Source organism: Amphiura filiformis, chromosome 9, assembly GCF_039555335.1.
Source record: "Amphiura filiformis chromosome 9, Afil_fr2py, whole genome shotgun sequence".
Lineage (NCBI taxonomy): Eukaryota > Metazoa > Echinodermata > Ophiuroidea > Amphilepidida > Amphiuridae > Amphiura > Amphiura filiformis.
This window is the reverse complement of record NC_092636.1, coordinates 40193479-40202499: the sequence shown is the minus strand read 5'-3', so window position 1 is coordinate 40202499 and position 9021 is coordinate 40193479.

Here is a 9021-nt window from a genome sequence, read left to right as displayed (position 1 = left end):
TTTGTGCCAGTGCATGAAAAATGCATCCTATAGATATTTGAAGTAATTCTTGGCCGTACATGTGCCGTACTAAGAATGTATGCAGCTGCAGTATACAGTGGAGGCATGGATTCTTCCAGATTGCGTTGCATGCCCACGTATTTGCAAAGGAGCTTGTAGCCAAATTGATGCTAGGGCCAAGAATTACTTGACATATTTGTTCATGTATTTAATGTATTTTTCTTCAAAAATCATGTGAAAAAATAGGCATTTAATTACATGTGACCAGCTGAATGACTATGATCTTTTTGTTGTTTGATGTATTAAATAACTTTATATAAGAATATGATGGAAAACATTCCAGGAATAATTACATGATATGATTTCATTGATACAATAAATATTGTCCAAGATGAAGAAAGATGATTATTATAAAACACTAACATTTTAAAATTGCTTGGTAACTTTTTTTCACTGTAGAGTTATGGTGCAGCAAAGGAAAAAATGGCCAATTTTCTTGTGCCAAATATCAGGTTTGTGTACCATAATTGTTGCATGTACTAGAGTGAACATTTTTGAGGTGTCCATAGATTGCAATGACGTATACAAGCCCTTGTGCTATTTACATAGCTGTCATTTATACTGTCATTCATGCATATTCTGTGTGGAATTAGCCTAGCACAGAAATCTTGTATAGAAGGGTTATACAGCTTTATTCCATAAACTGCTTTTAAGCAGTATTAAAATACCTTGATGGAAGTCTTTACACTAGTCGAACTCATAAATATCTTAAACCAAGGATACATCAAAGTATCATTCCAAATTGTGGCTAAACCATATCAGGCTTTAGCCATTAAATGTCGGAGGTACACCATTTGCCCTCCTTGGATGACAAACCTAAATGGTGCATACTACAGCATTACACACAGGGCAATTGTGAGTGGATACTCTTTGGGTCTAATCTCAGAGAATTCAGGAAATTGGGCCATAAAATTCTGTAAATGTTTACTTGTCTTTAAAAAAAAACACATGATATTTCAGCATAAAAAGAGCAACAACAAAACATTGGGGGTGGGGGGCAATACCCAAGTAGCTTATTGCTCGGATAAACTCAGACGAAAATATTTCTTAATGCTGTGCGCAGGTACTCGGCCAGATCAGATTTTTAAGGAAAATTACCAACACCTCTGTTATGATTGGTGTTTCCAAGTTGGTGCTCCAACTTTCTGTCATCTACCCTGCTATTTTTATTATACATCAATCACTTTCAGATTTTGAAATATATCGATGCAGTGGAGGTGTTTAATTTGATTTATTTTGAATATGTGACCTGCTACCACAAAATGAGAGTTAAGTCGAAAGTTTGTAGTTTCAAAATGTCCTGGCTACTGCATTGGTGTTCTCTGTTTCATGCGCACCTGTTCAAGCTAATGTATGTGTGTGCGTCCTTTGTGAATGTAAGCACAATGGGCCATTCACAAAGGACACACTACTGGCTTGTACAAGTGCGCGGTAAACAAAGAACATCAACTCAGCAGCCAGGATGTCTTGAAACTACCAACTTGCATCTTTATGCTCATTTCGTGGTAGCAGGTCACATATCATTTTTGCATGCTTGTAATTAACAGTAACATTTAAACATCACTGCAAGAAAATTGGCAGCTTATTTGAAGTTTTTGTACTTATGCCCCTTAAATCAAACACTTAGAAGTAATATGTGCCTTCTTAAATGTTGGGTTAGACTTTCTCAAGTGCATATTAATGCTTGGCTAGATCTCTGCATTTATTGACATTTATATTAATATCAAGTTTTTATCATCAATTATGTTGTTATGCAATTATGCTGTTGGGTTGAAGTGTGCTGTGGCATATTGGTTTGATGTCAGTTTGAAGTAAGTCTATCTTTGATGTTAACATTTTATATCAATCATACATGAATTAGACTGTTTATACCATTCATTATTTTACCATCAGCCAAGCCATTCAAACAATTGCTATCAAGCATGTAGTATACAAATATTAACCATCTATGAATGTAATGACCCTGTTCAGTTGTCATGAATTTGGCTATTTCTTAAGGGGGTACTACACCTCTGGCCAATTTTTGCCTATTTTTGCATTTTTCTCAAAAATTATAGCGCATTTGTGACAAGTAAGATATGTATATTATAGGGGCAAGGACTACAACTACTGCACTGGAAATTTTATTTCAACACAGACAACAATTGTGGAGTTAGTCAAAAATGAGGGAAACCAATAAATCAATAACTACTTGCCGTGAGTTGATGAATTTTCAGTGCAGTAGTTGTAGTCCTTGCCCCTATAATATACATATCTTACTTATCACCAATGCACTATAATTTTTGAAAAAAAAAAAAAAATAGGCACAAAATTGGCCAGGGGTGTAGTACCCCTTAAGGCCAAGAAGAGATGAAAACTTTTAGAACTTAAGATTGATTTTCTATAAATGTTATAGATTTAAACAAAATCAGTGAGAAAATAGTTTTAACACATTTTTTCTGCTGCTTCATTTTGTGCATGAAAATATCCTTTGACTCTTATCAGAATAGTCAACTGCAGATCCGTCGGATAACGCTTTTTCAATGGGAAATGAACTTTGCTGCTTGGATGATGTCACAATGAGGTTAGCATTTATTCCGTACTGAAAAGCGTGTTCCAACGGATCTGCGCTCGACCAGCCTCTATTTTGTCTTTAAATATGGACTGGGAAAACTGCTCCTAAAACGAAATGTGTACAGCAGTGTACAACAATTAATGCCCCATTTTGTGAGAAAATTAATTGATATGGCTACTGTGGAACATATTTTGGGAGTATTGAAATTTTGTGTCTTGGAAAAAAAACCCATGTTTCTGCAAAATGAAATTTTCTCAATTTGTACATTTCCTTATTAAAAGGCCTATTGGAAAAATAATCATGTGCATGAAAATTTCGCAAATCAAATGCACTCACAAAATTTTTATGTTTATGCACTGCGCAGGCATGAGAATTTTCAGGTTTAAGCCTGAATTCAGGCTTTTTTTGTCCAAATTTCCACACTTTCTTTTAATTTCAGCCAGTTTTTGGCCTTTTTAGCCTAATTTCACACACTTTTTAGGCTTTTTCTAACTTTTCAGGTTTTTTCATGGATGATCATTCTCATGTCTGTGCACACAAACATTTCATGTTTTACAGTATTTCATACACATACAGCCCAAACCTGTTGAAACCGGATTTGTTCATGGGTCATATTCAATTTGGGTTCAAGATGCCAGTGACATTATTAATTATTTCTGGAAAGTTGTATCATTCTCGATTTAAAGTTTATGTAGGCATAAGAAACTTTTTGTGTTTCTTCAAAAGAAACTTGAGCCTTGTGGTATTATTTATATATTAGTGATGGAATAAAAAACATGGTGCAAACCATGATAAAGCAGTGATGTGTGAAATATGATTGTCATTTTGAGATCCTTATGATTTGTTACCCAAAACCAAATCTACCACAGGGGGAGTGTGAATTTGAAATGGAATGGCCCATTGGAAAGTGTACAAAGTCCACAACTTCAGTTCTGGAAGGGTTTCAAATGTGCCCATTTCCATCACAGAAAAGAGTACGATTCTGGTTTACTCTGCACACCCAATGTTTTTGGCACAATTCTGGTTGGTTTACCCAGAGATCCGTACACACAGCCTAAACCGATGTCAGCAACATTCAAAAATGTGACTCTTAATAATTGATCGATTATCCATGATGTCATGGACATGTTGAACCAATCACAGAACAGAGTTTTGCCTAGTCTTGAGCCAGACTGTATGTCAGGACTGGCACAAACTGGTTGTGTAAGAGATGATAATTTATTAATATATTAACAGATCTGTGATATTAAGAATCGCAAAATGTATGCCGTCCTTGGACTAGCATCAGAGTGTTTCGGGCCTGCTTTACCCTGCGTTTCAGGGTTAGGGTTAGGCTTATACTTGTGCGTAGAATTATTCCCAGAAAAGGTATAAAATAACTCTTAGAAAAGGTATCAGAGCTAATGTGTTCCAGAAAGTTTGATATCAGTCTTGATTTGTGTAGATTTAAAAAAGTGTTTTTCTTTGAAAGAAACTCGTGCCTATTGCAAGGTATTAGTGAAGTACCGGTAAAAGAAGAATTGATGCAAACCATGGTAAAGTAAACTGAGCTCAAAAAGAAACTTATAATTTTTCACAAGGACATATCTTGAAATCCTGTCTATCAAATTCTACCAAAATTACACACAGGTTTACTTCAATGCTCTACTCTTAACACATGTCAGTAACCAAACAGTTATCCAACTGACACAACAGCAAAATGCACTGACATGGAACAGCTAACTGGACCACATTCACAGCCCAGCCCTGTTTCATGAAAAAAGTGTATGAAAAGCAGAAAGCGGCACCGTTTTATCATCAGAGCAAGGATCTTGTGTGCATTCTCACAGATTTTTTGTGCTGGGTGCCAAATGTTGGGCTGTGAAAGTGGAGGAAGTCCAGGAAGCTGTCCCATGACAGTGCATTTTGCTGTTGTGTCAGTTGGACAACTGCTTGGTTACTGACATGTGTTTTGAGTAGAGTATTAAAGTAATCCTTTGTGTAATTTTGGTTCATTTTGATTGACAGTATTTTAAGATATGACCTTGTGATTCACAAGTTGTAAAAAATTATCATAAGTTTCTTTTTGAGGTCAGTTTAGTTTATCATGTTGCGATACAATGAGATTAATGACCCAAAATATAGCTCTAGCAGGAAGAGATATACAAAGGGATATGTATTACCAGTGCTGGCATAAACACACCAATACGAATCATCCATTGAGGCAAATGGTCGACTCATGGGGTTTGGGCAAGTAGGGAGCAAGTTAGTGTTCCAATATCTGGCCCCCTGGTTACCTGAGACGAATCAGAAGAAAGCACTTTTGTGTGGCCCTTTTTGTGTCTCAACAATATATTGAGAAGTAAAAGGCATATGATGTCTTACCAATGATGTCTCAATTCAGAAAAATGTGGTATACTTTAGAGATTTTTAAATTGATACAAAACCTGGAGACACATTGGAACACGGTCGTGTATGCATTTTAAAATTTAAAGTTCACCATATTTTTCTGAATTGAGACACAAAATGAGCATTTTTGGGCAATTTTAGCTGATTTTAACAAAATTTCCACTTTTTTTGCATGAAAATTGTCAATTTTTCATTTTTTGGACCTGTTAAGGGATGGAGTTTGGACAGTATTTTTGTGGGACATGAGAGCACATCAGGCATAAATTTACGAAATAATACAAATTTTATGACAAATTATTAAAATTTGATATGTTTCACATTTTTGATATATAACAGTCCTCGAAGTAAATTTTATAAATCTAATGATATATTCTTAAAGTGTATGTAGCTGGGAGGAAAAGCTGACGATCAATTGAAAATTTTGACCTTTCATATTGAAGATATGGATTTTTTTCCCAAAAATTTTTTTGGTGTTTTGGGGAAAAATCCATATCTTCAATGATCAAAATTTTCAATTGATCATCGGCTTTTCATCCCACCTACATACACTTCAAGTATAAATCATCAGATTTATAAAGTTTACTTCGAGTACTGTTAAATATCAAAAATGTCAATTTTAATGATTTGCCATAAAGTGTGTATAACATTGCGAATTTCAAAAAATCAAAATTATTTGATATCAGGACATTCTTCGTATTCAGAATGCAATTCGATATGTCTGATGTGCTCTAATGTCGCACAATAAATACTGTCCAAACGTTCATACCCCATCCCTTAAATGATTTGGTGATATAGTTTAGTCAACCTACAAGGCTAATAAGTGGATTGGTGATTCCAAATAGATGCCATAACAGAGATGGAACACACATCTAAAGTACACACAAATAGGCTCGATTCCTATCCCTGTAGGTATATTCGTCTCGGCTGGTTACACCATTGTATGCAAGAAATCAAACAATGCTACAAGTCATAAAGTTTTACATTAAACTGCAGTAAATACAGTCTATTTATTTACAATGTTTTTGAAAACAGCTTCAAATTGGCACAAATGAAGCGATATATTATATACAGTTCACACAAAATATACCATACCATTTGTTTTTGTTGTCCTATTCAGCTGTGACAGCTGTAGTGAGATGAATTTTATTCTATCAATGACACATTTTGATACTTAAAATAAAACTAGATGGACCGCGGTTCTCGGATGTTGCGGTTTTGGACGCACAGCATCGACCGTGATGCCTCCACCAAAGGGTGTGATGTGGCACTTACCTGATGACCCCAAAATGACCTTCCAAAAATTAGGCTCTAAATGTTGACTACCCACCAAGTTTCATGCCCATAGGATAGTTTTTACTAATTCGACCTCAGATGACCCCTGGTGACCCCAAAATGTCCTTCAAAAAACTTGGCTCTAAATGTTGACTGTACCCACCAAGTTTCATGCCCATATGACAGTTTTTACTAATTTGACCTCAGATGACCCCTGGATGACCTCAGATGACCCTGAAATGACCTTTCAAAAATTTGGCTCTAAATGTTGACTGTACCTACCAAGTTTCATGCCCATATGACAATTTTTACTAATTTGACCTGAGATGACCCCTGGGTGACCCTGGATGACCCCAAAATGACCTTCAAAAATTAGGCTCTAAATGTTGACTGTACTCACCAAGTTTCATGCCCATACGACAGTTTTTACTAATGTGACCTCAGATGACCCCAAAATGACCTTCCAAAAATTTGGCTCTAAATGTTGACTGTACCTACCAAGTTTCATGGCCATATGACTATTTTTGCTAATTTGACCTCAAATGACCCCTGCATGACCTCAGGAGACCTTGACCCACTAACCAATACAAACTTGTTCTGTCTGGGGTCAAGATGCACCCACCCACCAAGTTTGAGGAACGTACGACCCCTAGTCTCCGAGAAAAGAGGTAAATAAGGAAAATGGGCCCCTTGACCTCAAATGACCTTTTACCTCAGTAGATGACCTTGAACCTCACCCAAAAAAAGTAGTCAGAGTTTTTGACCATGACCCACCTATCCTGAAAATCTGAAGTCAATCCACCCATCCATGCCCGAGATATAGCCTCCGGACGGAAGGATGGAAGGACGGACATTGCAAAAAACAGTATGCCTCGCGGTGGAGGCATAAAAATTTCAAACTTGAAACCATGTTACATGTACTTTCTTATTCCCTGCTAACTTGATTAGATTTCTATACACCCTGCAAAACCATACTATTATGGTAGCGTAAGATCGACATCAAAAAACAACTTGAGTTACATAATGCAGCACCTGGCTAAGCGTTTCTTTTTCAGTGTTTCAATCTGGAGTTGATAGTTCCTATATACATTTGCAGGCCTGTAACCATCCCAGCTATGCTACACAATCATCTACCCTTTCCGTTTTCAGGCTACACAATCGCTTTCAGTTTTCCACTTCTCTAGAGTATATATTTAATTATTGTCATTATTAACAAACATTATACTATAATATTTTACTCTTAGGAGTCGGTGACATCATCGCGCATTTCATTGGCTACAGTTTCAAATCACGAGCTCATAGGGCTGACATAAAATAAAGTCTTCAAAGTACACTGCTGAGCAGTGGTGCGCCTGAAAAATAGGCGGAAATTCCCAAATCCAATCCAATCCAATATGCATGCATTTTAAAGATTGGCATAGATAGGCGAAAAACAGCTGCCTCAACATGTTGATGTCACAGACCAGAAGTAAATACACTATGTCTCGGTACATCAAAAGCTAGATACTGAATTCCACATGAAAGAAATTTAAAACTAATGCCTATCACATTGATATATTTATCACATTAATACTAACTGGATGGTAAAAACTTTGGTTCTAACCAAAACATGACATAAATATTTACTGTAGTTGAAAAAACAAGCCATATTCCTAACACAAACTCAGAGTTTACTATTGATATTATCAAAGATGTATATAGTGCCTTTTATAAAACTTGTATCACAAAACAGATTCTTATCAATTTAAATATTAGCATTAACAATCCTATTCAGGGCTTTCCTATAGAAATATTCACTAATATCACACAGTGAGTAATTATGTCACACAGAGGTGATATAATTAATATTGAATGGCTTTGAGTGTGATCAATGTATTCTTTCGTCATTCAGCAGACATGAATAACGACATTTCAAATTAATAGTCATATAATAAAATTTTGTATTGTTCAGTTTTCACATAAGTACCGTACAATATATAGCCGAATCAATCAGCTCAATAGTCACAAATTTACCACAGGGGTGTAGTACCCCCTTAAAGGTCCGTAATCCGATCGACAGCATCATCCCCGATTTTTTTCATTGTTGATGAGGTTTTGGTATCACATAATAGATACTATTTTTCTCATTACTATCCTGAAATTTGACGCTCCAAGTCGATGTATTTCGGAGAAATCATGAATCACAGCGGTTTTACAGGTATACCAGTTTGTAAACAATGGTAAATACTTTGGAATTCTGGGAGGAATTATGAACGAAATATCAGTCACCGCAACAGCTACTTTGGTTTCGCGTCATACACATTCTGTGAAAAAGCGAACCACACTAACTGCTGAGGAGACGGTGCGCCCGTATATATAGTTATGAAAACGGCAACAGTAAGCGTGGTGTGCTAAATAGCTCAATTGACTAGCGTTTGTTTTTTACCGAGAGGTACCGGTTCAAAACCCGGTCTCGGAAGGTTTTTTTCCTCTCCATTTTACCCAAACTTTTTTATATTCATTTGAAATGTACATATTGCAAGGGAAATATATTTTGTTTCCTTTTTCTGAAACGGTACGAAAAAAAAGACATTTTCCGTTCAATACGGGCCGGGCATTGTACAGCATGTCAGCATTCGTCATTGCCTGCCCAGATGCAATTCACGTATACCAAGGTATTGGATTGCAAATTTGGCTATTTATTCACATTTACGCTGAAAATGCTCTCGTTTTTTCACAAAGCAGCATAAAGGAGGCGATATTTGATA